At 38.8% G+C, this 18,289-nt stretch overlaps 1 protein-coding gene and 1 pseudogene across 2 annotated transcripts in view; one reads left to right on the top strand and one right to left on the bottom strand.

Annotated features, from left to right (window-relative positions):
- ARHGAP10 (Rho GTPase activating protein 10) overlaps positions 1-18,289 on the top strand; it is a 340,748-nt gene that overhangs the window by 246,734 nt on the left and 75,725 nt on the right. The gene's annotated exons all lie outside the window — the stretch shown is intronic.
- LOC114225591 (heterogeneous nuclear ribonucleoprotein A1 pseudogene) lies at positions 15,405-16,364 on the bottom strand (annotated as a pseudogene).

Genomic DNA, 18,289 nt, shown 5'->3' with positions numbered 1-18,289 from the left:
GTTCTTCCCAGGTTGACAGCAGTTTTAGAGTTTTAGCCAGCTTTCACCAGCTACCTAAAATTTCCACCTACCCTGCCCTCACCTCCCATCCTTCCCCAACACACAGACTTTACTTAACAGTGGGACTCTTGGGTCTCTTTTGGAGCAGGGCTCAGTATTACTACTGTACCTGTATGGTTTTTTTCCTGTTTTTTTTTTTTTAACATATTTTTGCATAGTAGGATATAGGAAAATAAGGTTAAAATGCCTATATGTGCTATGGCTCTTAGGAAACTCCAAGGGGGTTAATCATCATGCTCTTTGACGAACACATCTCTATCCATGGCTGTAGAACTATAAGATCACTATTTCAGGAGCCAAATAAGGATGACTTTATCTGTAATGAGTGCATTTATGAAATGGTAACAGTTCACAAAGCCTTTTCGTGTATTAATATCTGACATGTTCTTCCATTGCAAAGGGAAAACCAGAATAGAAGGAATGGTAAGACAAGATTACTCCGTAACAGGGCCACCCGTGTCATGTTAACTGTGCATCTGGGACGGAATGAGCACTCAGATCATGACCGACTTGTGGCAGGAAATAAGGGAGTTCAGGTCTCAGCATGGTACAGTGTGAACTTATGAGGGGTTGGGGAAAGGTTACCCTGTCTTGCAGAAAAGGGTGACAGGTCAGCTTGACAGGCTTGTTTCTATATTAAGGAGTCAGGCACTTGGCTCAAATAGCTTGGCGAGTGAGACTGTCTTTTGGGAGGGGCAGATATTTTCTCATTTACAGATTCATGGGTCAACTATTCAAGCCCAGCCTGCATGCAGTTTTGGAGCCTCTTTTGGAATGCTCCTAGTCTTACCTTTGTAAGACTTTGTAAAACTTTGGTGACATGGAACTCCTCATCTCCTAAATTTACTGCCTAAGAGTTGTATAACTTCTTTAGTTCAGAAGGGTTTTCCCCCATATATTTAGTTGACATACGCCTTCTTATATTCTTAACCCATTAGCCCTGGCTTTAATCTCTGGGCCAAAGACAAGATGAATCCCTCTTTCACACGATAGTGTTTTTAGAATCAGATGCTTGGTAAGTTGCATGACTTTCTTTGGAATTGCCCGCCTTCCTGGTCACATTGTGCTGTGGTTTATAGCAAGTAATATATATATTTGGTCTTTGTCCATAGTTCCTGGCTCCCAGTTCCCAGAACCCTTGGAATTTCCTGAGCCATAGAGCCATGGGGACATCTTTGTTGTATTTGGTCTCTTGTCCTCAGTTCCTGAATTGCTTCAGGTGAAATGGGAGTTTTACTATTCCTGAAAAGCTTTCTCTACCACAACTGGGCTTATGTAAATGAGGTGACTTTTGGAAAGTACTTAAGGATGGGGGCTCTTTGCCAGAGGAACCTACAGTGAATAGAGTATTGAAACTTTCAGCCCTACCCCCTGATTTGGGGATTGAAGAGAGAGGCTGGAGGTTGAATCAGTCGCTAGTGGCTAGTGATTTAATCAATGATGCCTATGTCATGAAGCCTTCATAATGAACCCAAAAGCAGAGGGTTTTGGAGAGCTTCCAGTTCGGGAGCCAGAAAGCTTCCCACATGTCACAGTGCCAAATCCCAGACTCCATGAGAACAGACTTCCTTCGTTTGGCACCTTACCCTGTGTATCTCTTCATCTGGCTGTTGATTTATATCCTTTGGAGTATCTGTTGTAATAAATCAGTAATCTAGTGAGTAAACAGGTTTCCTGAGTTCTGTGAACTGCTCTAGCAAATTAACTGAACCCAAGGAGTGGATCATGTGAGCCTCTGATTTATAGCCAGTCAGAAACCCAGGTAAACACCTGGTCTTACAATTGGCTTCTGAAGCAGGGGGTGGGGGAGGCCGTCTCATGGGACTGAGCCCTTAACCTGTGGGATCTGATGCCACCTCTGGGTAGATACTGTCAGAATTGCGTTGAATTGCTCTAGTGTGGTCCAGTCAATATGGAATATTGGGATTAGCATCTTCCTTGTTCTAGGTGAACTCTCTGTCTGTTAATTCTGTTGGAGATGTCCTCAGCTTGCCAGTCATAACATGTGGTGGCCTCACCCTGGCCGTACTGTCCACATTGACTACTCACAGCTGTGGCTGAGGCGTATGTTCTCACACCGTACTTGTGTGGCTGTTTTTACACGGGTTCAAGTATGGCCCCGATAGTTTTTTTCTCTTGAACCCTGCTCTGTTTGTTTCCAACCTGCTGAAAGCTGCTTGGGCACACTTCTTGCTCCGGAAATTGTTCACTCTCTCTCCAGTTTTTTGTGTCCTCTGTCTATGAAGACCAAGACGTTGTTAACAAATATTGAGCTCTGAGGCATAACAGTAGAAATATTTCTCTAGAAGTATAGTGGTGGATCTCAGTCCCCAGGGAACATTTGGCAATGTGTGGAAACATTTTTGATTGTTAGACCTGAGTAGGGCTGCTATGGGTATTTAGTGGGTAGAGGCCAGAGGTGTTGCTAACCATGCACAGGATGGTGCCTCCAACAAGAATGATCAGACCTAGAATGTCAAGGGTGCTAAGGTTGAGGAGTCTTTGTCCCTATTCATGTAGTTCTAAACAGTGTCTGCTGAAAATGATATTTTTAATTTTGTTAGTCAAGTTTATTAGCATCCCAGACAAGGATTCTCAAAGTATGAATGGGGGTTCCCTGAGACCCTTTTAGGGGTCTCTGAGGTCATAGCTATTTTTATGATAATTGTCTTTCTCATTCTTTTACAATTGGAGAGAGGAGTTTGATGACATGATATCATGTCATGATATGACCAGAGGTCATATGACATCACAATATGGAAACAGATTGAATGCAGAAGCAGATATGAGAATCCAGCTGCCTTCTTTTAAATCTGACATTGAAGAGATTTTTCAAAATGGAAAACAGTGCCATTTCTCTCATTAAATTATTTTTGTTTTGGAAAACCATTGTTTTTTCATAAAACATGTTGATATGTAATGGATGTATTATTTTTAATCAACTAATATGCACTTAAACATTTTTTTAAATTTTGGTTTTTATTTCTATCACTAAGAATGTCAGTGGACATAATCCACACAAACAAAGATCCATACTGTTCTTTGGGATGCCAATAATTTTTACTAATATAAAGAGGTCCTGAGATGATGAATTTTAAGAACTTGTTTATTTTTAAATTTTATTTTATTTAAATTCGATTAATTAACATATAGTGTATTATTAGTTTTGGAGGTAGAGGGCAGTGACTCATCAGTCTTATATAACACCCAGTACTCATTCCATCACGTGCACTCCTTAATGTCCATCACCCAGTTATCCCCATCCCCCCACCCACCTCCCCTCTAGCAACCCTGTTTGTTTCCTATGTTTGAGTCTCTTACAGTTTGTCTCCCTCTCTGATTTCATAGTTTTATTTTTCCTTCCCTTCCCCTATGATCCTCTGTTTTGTTTCTTAAATTGCACATATGAGTGAGATCATACGATAATTGTCTTTCTCTGATTGACTTATCTCACTTAGCATAACACCCTCTAGTTTCATCCATGTCATTGTAAATGGCAAGGTTTCATTTTTTTGATGGCTGAGTAATATTCTAGTGTGTGTGTGTGTGTGTGTGTGTGTGTGTGTGTGTATACACACACACCACATCTTCTTTATCCATTCATCTGTCGATGGACATCTGGGTTCTTTCCATAGTTTGGCTATTGTAGACTGCTATAAACATTGGGGTGCAGGTGCCACTTTGGATCTCTACATTTGTATCTTTGGGGTAAATACCTAGTAGTGCAATTGATGGGTCATAGGGTAGCTCTATTTTCAACATTTGGAGGAACCTCCATACTGTTTTCCAGAGTGGCTGCACCAGCTTGCATTCCCACCAACAGTGTAAGAGGGTTCTCCTTTCTTCACATCCTTGTAAACATTTGTCACTTCCTGAGTGGTTAATTTTAGCCATTCTGACTGGTGTGAGGTGGTATCTCATTGAGGTTTTGATTTGGATTTCCCTGATGCCAAGTGATGTTGAGCACTTTTTCATGTGTCTGTTGGCCATTTGGATGTCTTCTTTGGAGAAGTGTCTGTTCGTGTCTTCTGCCCATTTCTTGATTGGATTATTTGTTCTTTGGGTGTTGAGTTTGATAAGTTCTTTATAGAATTGGGATATTATTGCTTTATCTGATAAGACATTTGCAGATACCTTCTCCCATTCTGTCAGTTGTCTTTTGGTTTTATCAACTGTTTCCTTTGCTGTGCAAAAGTTTTTTTTATCTTGATGAAGTCCTAATAGTTCATTTTTGCCTTTGTTTCCTGTGCCTTTGGAGACGTGTCTAGCAAGAAGTTGCTGTGGCCGAGGTCAAAGAGGTTGCTGTCTGCGTTCTCCTCTAGGATTTTGATGAATTCCTGTCTCACATTGAGGTCATTCATCCATTTTGAGTCTGTTTTTGTGTATGATGAAAGGAAATGGTCCAGTTTCATTCTTCTGCATGTGGCTGTCCAGTTTTCCCAACACCATTTGTTGAAGAGTCTGTCTTTTTTCCATTGGATATTCTTGTCTACTTTGTCAAAGATTAGTTGACCGTAGAGTTGAGAGTCCATTTCTGGGTTCTCTCTTCTGTTCCATTGATTTATGTGTCTGTTTTTGTGCCAGTACCATACTGTCTTGATGATTACAGCTTTGTAATAGAGCTTGAAGCCTGGCATTGTGATGCCACCAGCTTTGGTTTTCTTTTTCAACGTTACTCTGGCTATTCAGGGTCTTTTCTGGCTCCATATGAATTTTAGGATTATCTGTTCCAGCTCTGGGAAAAAAAAGTTGATGGTATTTTGATAGGGATTGCATTGAATGTATAGCATAGACATTTAACAATTCCAGTCTATGAGCATGGAATGTTTTTTCCATTTCTTTGTGTTTTCCTCAGTTTCTTTCCTGAGTGTTTCATAGTTTTCTGTGCACAGAATCTTTGCCTCTTTGGTTAGATTTATTTCTAGGTATCTTACGATTTTGGGTGCAGTTGTAAATGGGATCAACTCCTTAATTTCTCCTTCTTCTGTCTCATTGGTGTATAGAAATGCAACTGATTTCTGTGCACTGATTTTATATTCTGCCACTTTACTGAATTCCTGTATGAGTTCTAGCAATTTTGGGTAGAGTCTTTTGGGTTTTACACATAGAGTATTATGTCATCTGTGAAGAGTGAAAGTTTGACTTCTTTGCTGATTCAGATGCCTTTTATTTCTTTTTGTTTCTGATTGCTGAGACTAGGACTTATAGTACTATGTTGACCAACAGTGGTGATAGTGGACATCCCTGTCACGTTCCTGGCCTGAGAATGATACTTGCTGTGGGCTTTTCATATATGGCTTTTATGACATTGAGGTATGTTCCCTCTATCCCTACCCTATGAAGAGTTTTAATCAAGAAAGGATGCTGTACTTTGTCAAAAGCTCCTTCTGCATCAATTGAGTGGATCATATGGTTCTTATCTTTTCTTTTATTAATGTGCTCTATCATGTTGATTGATTTGCAAATGTTGAATCACCCTTGCATCCCAGGAATAAGTCCCACCTGGTTGTGGTGAATAATCCTTTTAATGTACCGTTGGATCCTATTGGCTAGGATCTTGTTGAGTATTTTGGCATCCATGTTCATCAGGGATATTGGTCTGTAATTCTCCTTTTTGCTGGTGTCTTCATCTGGTTTTGGGATCAGGGTAATGCCGGCCTCATAGAACGAGTTTGGAAGTTTTCCTTCCATTTCTATTTTTTGAAACAGCTTCAGAAGAGTAGGTATTAATTCTTCTTTAAATGTTTGGTAGAATTCTCCTGGGAAGCCATCTGGCCCTGGACTCTTGTCTGTTGAGAGATTCTTGATTACTGCTTCAATTTTCTTGCTGGTTATGAGTTTGTGCAGGTTTTCTATTTCTTCCTGGTTCAGTTTTGGTAGTTTATACAGCTCTAGGAATGCATCCATTTCTTCCAGGTTACCTAATTTGTTGGCATATAGTTGCACATAATATGTTCTTATAATTGTTGTATTTCTTTGGTGTTGGTTGTGATCTCTCCCCTTTCATTCATGATTTTTTTTTTTTTTATTTGGGTCCTTTCTCTTTTCTTTTTGAGAAGTCTGGCCCGAGGTTTATCAGTCTTACTAATTCATTCAAAGAATCAGCTCCTAGTTTCGTTGTTCTGTTCTGTTCTTTTGGTTTCTATTTCATTGATTTCTGCTCTGATCTTTATTATTTCTCTTCTCCTGCTGGGTTTAGGCTTTACTTGCTGTTCTCTCTCCAGCTCCTTTAGGTGTAGGGTTAGGTTGTGTGTTTGAGACTGTTCTTGTTTCTTGAGAAAGGCTTGTATTGCTATACACTTCCCTCTTAGGGCTGTCTTTTCTGCATCCCAAAGGTTTTGAACAGTTGTGTTTTCATTTTCATTTGTTTCCATGAAGTTTTTAAAATTCTTCTTTAATTTCCTGGTTGACCCATTCATTCTTTAGTAGGATGTTCTTTAACCTCCATGTATTTGAGTTCTTTCCAACTTTCCTCTTGGGATTGAGTTCCAGTTTCAAAGCACCGTTGTCTGAAAATATGCAGGGAATGATCTCAGTGTTTTGGTACTGTTTGAGACTGGATTTGTGACCCAGTTTGTGATCTATTTTGGAGAATGTTCCATGTTCACTCAAGAAGAATGTGCGTTCTGTTTCTTTAGGATGGAACGTTCTGAATATATCTGTGAAGTCCATCTGGTCCAGTGGTTCAAAGCCCTTGTTTCCTTGTTGGTCTTCTGCTTAGATGATCTGTCCTTTGTAGTGAGTGGGGTGTTACAGTCCCCTACTATTATTGTATTATTATCACTGGGTTTCTTTAATTTTGTTTGGTTTATATAATTGGCTTGCTCCCGTGTTAGGGGCATAAATATTTACAATTGTTAGATCTTCTTGTTGGATAGACCCTTTAATTATGATATAGTATCCTTTCTCATCTCTTACTACAGTCTTTGGTTTAAAATATAATTTGTCTGATATAAGGATTGCTATCTCAGCTTTCTTTTGATGTCCGTTAGCATGATACATCATTTTCCACCCCCCTTTTCAAGCTGGAGGTGTCTTTGGGTCTAAAATGAGTCTCTTGCAGAGAGCATATCGATGGGTCTTTTTTTTTTTTAATCCAATCTGATACCCTTTGTCTTTTGATTGGGGCATTTAGGCCATTTACATTCAGAGTAACTGTTGAAAGATATGAATCTAGTGCCATTGTATTACCTATAAAGTCTGTATATTGTCTCTGTTCTTTTCTGGTTTGTGTTACTTTTGGGCTCTATCTTCGCTTAAAGGATTTTAATATTTCTTGCAGGATTGGTTTAGTGGTCACAAATTCTTTTAGTTTGTGTTTGTCCTGGAAGCTTTTTATCTCTCTTTGTATTTTGAATGACAGCCTGGCTGGATAAAGTATTCTTGGCTGCATATTTTTCTCATTTAGCACCCTAAATATATCTTGTCAGTCCTTTCTGGCCTGCCAAGTCTCTGTGGCTAGGTCTTTTGCCAGTCTAATGTTTCTACCCATGTAGGTTACATACCTCTTGTCCTGAGCTGCTGTCAGGTTTTCTCTTTGTCTCTGAGATTTGCAAGTTTCACTATTATATGTTGAGGTGTTGACCTATTTTTGTTGATTTTGATGGCGGGGGGGGGGGGATTCTCCGTGCCTCCTGGACTTGAATGCCTGTTTTCTTCCCCAGATTAGGGAAGTTCTCTGCTATAATTTGCTCCGTTATACCCTCTTGGCCTCCCCCTTTTTCTCTCTTTCCTCTTCTGGGATCCCAATTATTCTAATATTATTTTGCTTTATGGCATCACTTATCTCTTGAATTCTCCCTTTGTGATCTAGTAGTTGTTTCTCTTTTTCTCAGCTTCTTTATTCTACATCATTTGGTCTTCTATATCACTAATTCTCTCTTCTGCCTCATTTATCCTGGCAGTTAGAGCCTCCATTTTTTATTGCATCTCATTAATAGCTTTTTGATTTTGACTTTGTTGAATTTTAGTTCTTTTTTTCCTCCAGAATGGGATTCTGTAGTGCCTTCTATGCTTTTTTCATGCCCATATATTATCTTTACAATCGTTTTTCTGAACTCTAGTTCTGACATCTTATTTAATATCCATGCTGATTAGGTCCCTGGAAGTCAGTACTGCCTCTTCTTCTCTTTTTTGAGGTGGGTTTTTCAATCTTGTCATTTTTGCAGAAAGTGGTTGCTTTTCTATTTGGAGAATTGCAGCAATTCTTTTCTTAGGTCTCCAATTTAGTTCAGCGGTATTCAGAGTGATTTGATAGCTATCTAGCTGAATTCATGGGACTAGACAGAACTGAGGTCTCCTACTCTTCCACCATCCTGGACTCCACCAAATTTTAAGAACTTCTGACTAGGCTACATTTCTTCATTTTATAGGTGAGGATATCATATCATGAGGCCTTGTTAGAATCCAGATGTATAGAGTGTTGATATTTCCCAGCCTGAAAGGAAATTGATTGGCAGGTTCCTAGTTAACCTGTGGTAGTTTCTGGTTATCCTTTTCTGCTCTTGCAAGTGATCACTATTCCTTTTGTCATAAATCTGAGCCCAGTTTGGGATCTCCATTTGTTGGAACGGTTTCTTCTGCTTCAATTCCTTTCCTTCATTCATGGGTACCTGTTGTTGTTGTTGTTGTTTTAGAGTTAGGATTAAATTTTTGAAAATGTCTTTGGCCCTTTGAGAAGGCTTTCCTTTCAGGACCTCAAACGATGGAAGCATACATTACTTTACACAGACCATTTTGATGTCTACTTTCGTGAAACCTAAGTCTGGTATCCAGATAAGGGACAGTGCTATTCCTTGGAGAGAATATGTGGCTTAACTCCTGATCTTTTTTAATTTTTGGAATTACATTTCATATGGTTAACCAATTAAAAACATCATTGATATCTGTGATTTAGTGTTGGTCATATGGATATGTTTTTTAGGTATGTTTGCCTTTGCTCTTTCATTCTGCCATGAAAGTAGTGGGAGAATAAAGACCTGCCCAGATGAAGTGTGTGAGGGATGTAGTGGTTGCAGGGTGCACTGACTCATGGGAAGAGCATGGTATTTGAGATGCTAGACATCATCTGGTCTGGTGCAACCCTTTCAGCTGGATCAGGAAACCGAGGCCTAGACATGCTATTACTTAATGATCTTTTGGCCCTTTACTAGAATTATGATTGTACACAAGTTATTTGATCTCACCAGACATCTGTTTCCTCATCTGTATCATTGAAATCAAAATAGCAGCCTTATAGGGTTGTTGATATTAATTTACATAATACCCTTTCTGTTGAAAAATTTCAAATCCACAGAAAGGTTGCAACATAATGCAATAAACATTTGTATTTCCTATACCCTATAGAATTTATTACATTATTATTGTTATTGTCGTTGAACCATTTGAGATGAAGTTCCATTTCTTCATGACCCCCTTCATTTCTAATTACTGCAGCATGTGTCTTCCAAACCAAGGACAAATTCAGGAAGTTTGACACTGACACTGTGTTGATATTTAGTGTATTGCAACACTAAGTGTGACCCATATCCCAGCACATTGATGCTAACTGGGAACTTGTTAGAATTGAGAAGTTGGGGTCCCATTCTAGGGCTGCTGAATCAGAATCTGCATTTTAACAAGACCCTTGATTTGTATGTGTATGAATATTTGAGAAGCACTGTTCTGAGTAGTCCATATTCATAATTAGGTTTTATGTGATACTTTTTTTTTTTTTTTTTAGTAATCTCTTTGCCCAACGTGGGGCTTGAACTCATGACCCTAAGATCAAGAGTTGCATGCTCTGCTGACTGAGCCTGCCAGGTTCCCCACATGATACTTTTTTTTTTTAAAGAATTTATTTATTTATTTGACAAAGACACAGCAAGAGAGGGAACACAAGCAGGAAGAATGGGAGAGGGAGAAGCAGGCTTCCCGCCTAGTAGGGAGCCTGATGCGGGGCTTGATCCCAGGACCCTGGGATCAAGACCTGAGCAGAAGGCAGATGCTTAATGACTGAGCCACCCAGGCACCCCACATGATATGTTTTATAGAAAAATTTACCCACATGCAGGATCCAGTCCAGTATAATGAATTGTGTTTTAATAATTGGCATGTCTCTTTAGTTTCCTTGAATTTAGAATAATTCCTCATTGTCTTTCATGATACTGATACTTTTAAAAAGTATAGACCAGGTGTTTTTAGTTTTTTAATTTAAAAATTTTATCTCTAGTATAGTTAACACACAGTGTTATATTAGTTTCAGGTATACAGTATAGTGATTCAACAATCCTATACATTACTCAGTGGTCAGCATGGCAAGTGTGCTCTTTAATCCCCATCATCTATTTTTACCCATCCCCCATCCACCTGCCTTCTGGCATCCACCAGTTTGTTCTCTATAGTTAATAATCTGTTTTTTGGTTTGTCTCTATTTTGTTGTTGTTGTTGTTCATTTGTTCAGTTTCTTAAATTCCACACGAGTGAAATCATACAGTATTTGTCTTTCTCTGACTTATTTCACTTAGCATTATATCCTCTTGATCCATCCATTCTTTTTTAATGGCTGATTAATATTCTATTTTATATATATGTAAACTGTCTCTTCCTTATCCATTCATCTGTTGATGGATACTTGGGCGGCTTCCATAATTTGGCTATTGTAAAGCTGCAATAAAGATAGGGGTGCATATATATTTTTAAATTTTCCTTTAATTTTTAAAGATTTATTTATTTGAGAGAGAGAGAGAGAATGAGTGGGGGGCAGAGCCAGAGAGAAAGGGAGACACAGACTCCTCATTGAGTAGGGAGCCCCATGGCGGGCTAGGTCCCAGGACCCTGAGATCATGACCTGAGCTGAAGGCAGATGCTTAACTGGCTGAACCACCCAGGTGCCCCAGGGGAGCATATATTTTTTCAAATTAGTGTTTTTGTGTTCTTTGGGTAAATACCCAGTAATGGAATTACTGGCTCATATGGGAGCTCTATTTTTAATCTTTTGATGAACCTCCTTCCTCTTTTCTACAGTGGCTGCACCAGTTTGCATTCCCACCAACAGTGCACTAAGGTTCCTTCTTCTCCATGTCCTCGTTAACACTTGCTGTTTTTTGTGTTTTTTGATTTTAGCTATTCTGAGAGGTGTGAGGTTTTATCTCATTGCAGTTTTGATTGGTGTTTCCCTGATAATTAGTGATGTTGAGCATCATTTCATGCACTTGTTGGCTATATGAATGTCTTCTTTGGAGAAATATCTGTTTATGTTTTCTGCCCATTTTTAATTGGAAAACTTTTGTATTTGTATGTGTTGAGTTGTATATGTTCTTTATGTATTTTGGATACTAACCCTTTATCATATATGTCATTTGCAAATATCTTTTCCCATTTGGTGGGTTGTCTTTTAGTTTTGTTGATTATTTCCTTTGCTGTGCAGAAGCTTTTCATTTTGATGTAGTCCCAATAGTAAATATTTGCTTTTGTTTACCTTGCCTCAGGATACGTTTTTAGAAAACTATTGCTGTGGCTCGTGTCAGAGAAATTAGTGCCTGTGTCTTTTCTAGGATTTTTATGTTTTCACATCTCACATTTAGATCTTTGATTTATTTTGAGTTTGTTTTTGTGTATGGTGTAAGAAAGTGGTCCAGTTTCATTCTTTTGCATGTGATTGTGCAGTTTTCCCAACACTATTTGTTGAGGAGATGTTCTTTTTCCCATTGCATATTCTTGTCTCCTTTGTCATATAGTAATTGATCTTATAAATGTGTGTTTATTTCTGGCATGTCTATCTGTTCCATTGATCTATGTGCCTAGTTTTGTGCCAGTACAATAATGTTTTGATTACTACAGCTTTGTAGTATATCTTGATATCTGGGATTGCCATACTTCCAGTTTTATTTATCCTTTTCAAGATTGCTTTGGCTATTTGGAGTCTTCCATGGTTCCATACAAATTTTAGGATTATTTGTTCTAGTTCTGTGAAAAATGCTGTTGGTATTTTAATACGGATTGTATTAAATGTGTAGTTTGCTTTGGGTAGTATAGATATTTTAACAGTATTTGTCCTTTCTATCCATAAGCATGGACATCTTTCCATTTGTGTCGTCTTCAATTTCTTTCATCAGTGTTTTGTAGTTTTTGGAGTACAGGTCTCTCATCTTCTTGGTTGAGTTTATTCCTTGTCATTTTATTATTTTCAGTGCAATTATAAGTGGGATTTTTTTTAATTTCTCTTTTTGCTGCCCCATTATTAGTGTACAGAAACACAATGAATTTCTGTATATTGATTTTGTATCCTGTGAGTATACTGAATTCATTTATCAGTGGTAGTAGTTTTTTGGTGGAATCTCTCAGGTTTTTTTTACATATAGTATCACATCATCTGCACATAGTGAAAATTTTACTTCTTCCTTACCAATTTGGATGGCTTTTATTTCTTTTTCTTCTCTGATTGGTATGGCTAGGACTTCCAGTACTGTGTTGAATAAAACTGGTGTGGCTGGATATCCTTGTCTTGTTCCTGATCTTAGGAGAAAAGCTCTCAGATTTTCACCACTGTGATGATGTTAGCTGTGAGTTTTTCATATATGGCTTTTATTATACTGAGGTATGTTCCCTCTAAACCTACTTTTTTGAGGGTTTTTGTCATGGAAGGATATTGTACTTGTCAGTGCTTTTTCTGCATCTATGGAAATGATAATACGGTTTTTATCCTTTCTCTTGTTGATGTGATGTATCACGTTGATTGATTTGTGAATGTTGAACCACCCTTGCATCCTAGACATAAATCCCACTTGATCATGGTGAATGATTCTTTTTTTTTTTTTTTTTTGTGAATGATTTTTGAATTGGTTTACTAATATTTTGTTGAGGATTTTTGCATCTATTTTCACCAGAGATACTGGCCTGTAGTTCTCTTTTTTTTGGTAGTGTCTTTATCTCGTTTTGGTATCATGGTAATGCTGGCCTCAGAAAGAATTTGGAAGCTTTCCTTCCTCTTCTATTTTTTGGAATAGTTTGAGAACAGTAAGTATTAACTCTTCTTTAAATGTGTGGTAACATTCACCTGTGAAACTGTCTGGTTCTGGACTTTTGTTTGTTGAAAGTTTTTTGATTACTGATTCGGTTTCATTGCTAGTAATCAGTCTGTTCAAATTTTCTTCTTCTTCCTGATTTAGTTTTGGGAGATTATATGTTTCTAGGAATTTATCCACTTCTAGGTTGTCCAATTTGTTGGCATATAATTTTTCATAATATTCTCTTATAATCCTTTGTATTTCTGTGGTGTCAGTCATTATTCCGCTTTCATTTCTGATTTTGTTTATTGACCTCCCTCCTCCCCGGAATCTAGCCAGAGGTTTATCAATTTTGTTGCTCTTTTCAAAGAATCAGCTCCGGGTTTCATTGATTTGTTCTTTTTTTTTTTTTTTTTTTTTAGTTTCTGTTTTATTTTTGCTCTAATATTTATTACTTCCTTCCTGCTTGCTGGTTTTGGGTTTGTTTGTTACTCTTTTTCTAGCTCCTTTAGGTATAAGGTCAGGTTGTTTATTTGTAATTTTTCTTGCTTCTTGAGGTAGGCCTGTATTGTTATAAACTTCCGTCTTAGAATGGCTTTTGCTGCATCCCAGAGATTGCAGCAACAGCTGACTGCTGTTTTAATTTTCATTTGTCTCCATGTATTATTTGATTTTTCTCTTTGATTTCTTGGTTGACTTATTCATTGCTTAGTAGCCAGTTTTAACCTCCATGTATTTGCTTTTTTCCAGATTCTTTCTTGTGGTTAATTTATAATTTCATAGCATTTTGGTCAGAAAAGATACATAGTATGACTTCAGTCTTTGTGAATTTGTTGATACTTGTTTTGTGGCCTAATATGTGATCTGTTCTGGAGAATGTTCCATGTGCACTTGAAAAGAATGTATATTTTGCTGTTTTAGGATTGAATGTTCTGGATATATCTGTTAGATCCATGTGGTCTAATGTGTCATTCAAGGCTACTCTTTCCTCACTGATTTTCTATCTAGATGACCTATCTATCCATTGATGTAATTGGGGTGTTAAAGTTCCCTACTACTATTGTATTACTATGGATTATTTCCTTTGTGTTTGTTATTAGGTGCTTTATATATTTGGGTGCTCCCATTATTTATATCTTGTTGGATTGTTCCTTTATGATTATGTAATGTCCTTTTTTGTCTCTTGTTACAGTATTTCTTTAAAGTCTGTTTTGTCTGATAAAAGTATTGCTATCTGGCTTTCTTTTCACCTCCCTTTGCATGACAACTGCTTTTCCACACCTTCACTTTCAACCAGCATTGTCTTTAGGTCTGAAATGAGTCTTTTGTAGGCAGTATATAGATGGGTCTTGCTTTTTTATTTATTCTATCACTCTGTTTTTTTGATTGGAGCATTTAGTCCATTTACATTCAAAGTAATTATTGATAGGTGTTTATTTTTTGCCATTTTGTTACTTGTTTTTGGTTGCTTTTGTAGTTCTTTTCTGTTACTTTGTTCTCTTGCTCTCCTATGGCTTATTGATTTTCTTTAGTGATATACATGGATTCCTTGGTCTTTATCTTTTTCATATCACTGGTTTTTGATTTATGGTTACCATTAGGTTTGTGTATAACATCTGCATATAGCAGTCTATATTAAGTTCATGGTCACTTAAGTTTGAACCCATTCTTTACTCTTCCCACGCACGTTTTAGGTATATGGTGTCATACTTTAAATTTTTTAATTTCAACATTTACATTTACTAATTTTTATTTTATTTTTTTTCTGAAGATTCACCCATTTATTTGAGAGAGAGGGAGATAGCATGAGCACACGTGAGGAGAGGGGGAGAGGGAGAGGGAGAGAAACAGACTTGCTGCTGAGCATGGAGCTCATTGTGGGGCTTGGTCCCATGACCCTGAGATCATGACCTGAGTCAAATTCAGGAGTCAGATGCTCAACTGACTGAGCCACCCAGGTGCCCCAGACTTGACTTATTTTTTATTTATTTATTTTTAAAAGCCACATTTATTCAGCGTCGTGATCAGACTATTACATTTAGCAATCAGCAGCACGGGTGCCAAAAAAAAAAAAAAAAAAAAAAAAACCACACAAAAACTCTACGTTAAAACCCTTTGTTGGAATGCTTTGCACTTTCCACAGAACAAAAACTAAAATAACCTGTTTTACAATTAGTCACAAATACAATCCTCGAGTTTTTTACCCATACACATGAGTATTGTTTAAAACATATCTTCTTTGTAGCAGCTAGGCCCTGCCATCACTGTGCTTGGCCGAGTTCACAAATCTGTTGTAACCTGTAGCTTCCCTGCTACTTCTCTGGCTTTCCTCTCCTAAGCTTTGTTTCCTGGCAATAATTAAAACCTTCTGCCACTGCCATAGCTACTGCTGCTGCTGGAACCACCACAGCCACCTTGGTTTCGTGGTTTGGCAAAGTATTGGCCTCCACCATCATAGGGGCCAGAGCTTCTGCCTCTAAAATTTCCTCCTTTCATGGGTCCAAAATTTGAGGATTGACTGTTATAATTGCCAAAATCATTATAGCTTCTGCCACCTCCAAAGTTGCTTCCATCATGACCAAGTCCGTCATAGCCATCCCCACGGCCACCATGTCCACCACCACCTCAAGTGCCACTAAAGCCACCTTGACCACTGAAGTTCCCATGACCAAAGTTGTCATTCCCACCAAAACCACCTCTACGACCACCACCAAAGTTTCCAGAACCACTTCGACCTCTTTGGCTGGATGAAGCACTAGCCATCTCTTGCTTAGATAGGGCTTTCCTTACTTCACAGCTGTGGCCATTCACAGTATGATATTTCTGAATTACAATCTTATCTACAGAGTCATGGTCATCAAATGTTACAAAAGCAAAACCTCTTTTTTTGCTACTGCCTCGGTCAGTCATGATCTCGATCACTTCAGTTTTCCCATACTGTTCAAAATAATCTCTTAGATGATGTTCTTCAGTGTCTTCTTTAATGCCACCAACAAAAATCTTTTTCTCAGTTAAGTGGGCACCAGGTCTTTGAGAATCTTCTCTTGAGACAGCCTTCTTTGGTTCCACAACTCTTCCATCCACCTTGTGTGGCTTTGCGTTCATGGCTGCATCCACCTCCTCCACAGTGGCATACGTGACAAACCCAAAGCCTCTGGAGCGCTTGGTGTTTGGATCTGTCATTACCCCACAGTCCGTAAGCATTCCCCATTGCTCAGAATGGCTCTTCAGACTCTCATCGGTTGTTTCAAAGCTCAAACCTCCGATGAAGAGCTTCTGCAGCTGTTCAGGCTCTTTGTGAGACTCTGACTTAGACATGCTGGCGGTGGGAGGGGATATTTTAACGATGCTCACTTGGTGATGTCAATGGGCAGAAAAGCTTGACTTATTTTTATAAATATAATCTTACTGCTTTTGTGCATTCTACTTTTCTTGCTCCTACTTATGATGTTTCTTTCCATTCAAAGAGTTCCCTTTAACATTTCTTGTAGGGCCTGGTTTAGTGGTCATAAATTTCTTGAACTTCTGTTTGTTTGGGAAACTCTCTCCTTCTATTCTGAGTGGTAGCCCAGATGGATAGAATGTTCTTGGTTGCAGGTTTTTTTTTCTTTAAGCACTTTGAATATATTATGCCACTGTCCTCTGACCTGCGAGGTTTCTGCTGAAAAATCAGCTGATAGCCTGGGATTGAGTTTCCTGCATATGTTACTGTTTTTCTTTCCTTTGCTGCTTTTAAAATTCTCTCTTTATCAGTATTTTTTGCCATTTTAATTACTCTGTGTCTTGGTGTATACCTCCTGGGGTTGATTTTGTTGGGAGCTCTCTGTGCCTCCTGGATCTAGATTTCTGTTTCCTTCCCCAGATTTGGGAATTTTTCAGCTGTTACTTCTTCAAAAAATTTTCTGTCCCTGTTTCTCTTTCTTTTCTTTCTGGGATCTTTACTATATGAATGCTCTTCCCTTGATGGTATTGCTGAGTTCTGTTGTCTGTTTTCATTTTTATTATTTTTTCTCTCTCCTGTTCAACTGGATTGCTTTCCATTATCCTGTCTCCCAGGTCACTGATCCATTCTTCTGCTTTCTCTAGTCTACTGTTTAGTCTTTCTAATGAATTTTTAATTCCAGCTGTTGAATTCTTTATCTCTGATTGGCTCTTTTATGTTTTCTGTCTCTTTGTTGAGGATTTCACTAATGTCCTCTACTCTTTTCTCAAGTCAGTGAGTATCTTTATTACTGTTATTTTAAAGTCTCTATCAGGCATATTATCTCATTTTGCTTAGTTCTCTTGCTGTGATTTTCCTCTTCTTTCATTTGGGACATATTCCTTTGTCTCCTCATTCTGTCTAACTCTCTGTGTTAGTTTCTATGTGTTGGGCAAGTTAGCTATGTCTCCTGCTCTTGAAAGTAATGGCTTATGAATGAGAGGGCCTGTAGTGCCCTGCAGTGCAATGTCCCCTGTTCACCAGGACCTGGCACTTCATGGGAATCTCCTATGTGTGTTACTTGCATGCTGCTGTTGTGGCTCACCTGGCTTTGTTCAATCCAGTCATGTGTCACGGCTCTCTTTGCCTGTTGTGGGCAGGGTTTCGTCCCTGTGTTGATAGTGGGCCAGTCTGGGGCCACCTTGGGCTTGAGTTGAGTCAGACTACGCTTTTGCCAGAGTAACAGTAGCACTGAACTGCAGGGCACTTTCCCTGAGTTGTCCCCTATGAAGCTTTTTTTGGTGGGTGGGTTCTGCAGTCAGGCCTAATGTCTGCCCCTAGCCCACTACTGGGGTTGCAGTTAGAATGATGTATCTAGTTATCTTCCCCTCTCTCTGGGACAGGAGTCACTTTGCAGTGGTGCTGGCCACTGTCAGGGCTGCTTGCACAGTGCCAAGCTTTTGGCACCACTTTGGATGGGCTGTGGCCAAGGGTTTTTTGGAGGGGGCAGGGTGCATGGTGACAGCAAGGTCCACACTAGTGCTCTATGGGAGCAGCAGTTTGGGAAATTCCTGCTGAGGCTGCCTGGGTTGTGGGGGAGCATATCCACAGAAGTGTGATGGGGCAGAGGTGCCTTTAGCAAGCTAGGTGGACAATGTTGGCACTGTGCTTGTTCCTGTAGGTGTCCGTATATCTAGGCTGGGAAGCAGGGTGGGTAAATTGGTGCCACTAGCTCTTTTTTTCTTGGAGAAGTCTCTCAGAGAGCCCTGCCCTCTCTGGCCTGTGCTCTGAGATTAGTAAATAAATCTCCTTGCTGTATACT

Source organism: Eumetopias jubatus, unplaced genomic scaffold (assembly GCF_037043125.1).
Source record: "Eumetopias jubatus isolate StellerSeaLion01/CBP00866 unplaced genomic scaffold, mEumJub1_p1.0 scaffold_2, whole genome shotgun sequence".
NCBI classification, from domain to species: Eukaryota; Metazoa; Chordata; class Mammalia; order Carnivora; family Otariidae; genus Eumetopias; species Eumetopias jubatus.
The sequence above is the reverse complement of the archived record's forward strand: the minus strand, read 5'-3'. Positions and strand labels throughout refer to the sequence as shown.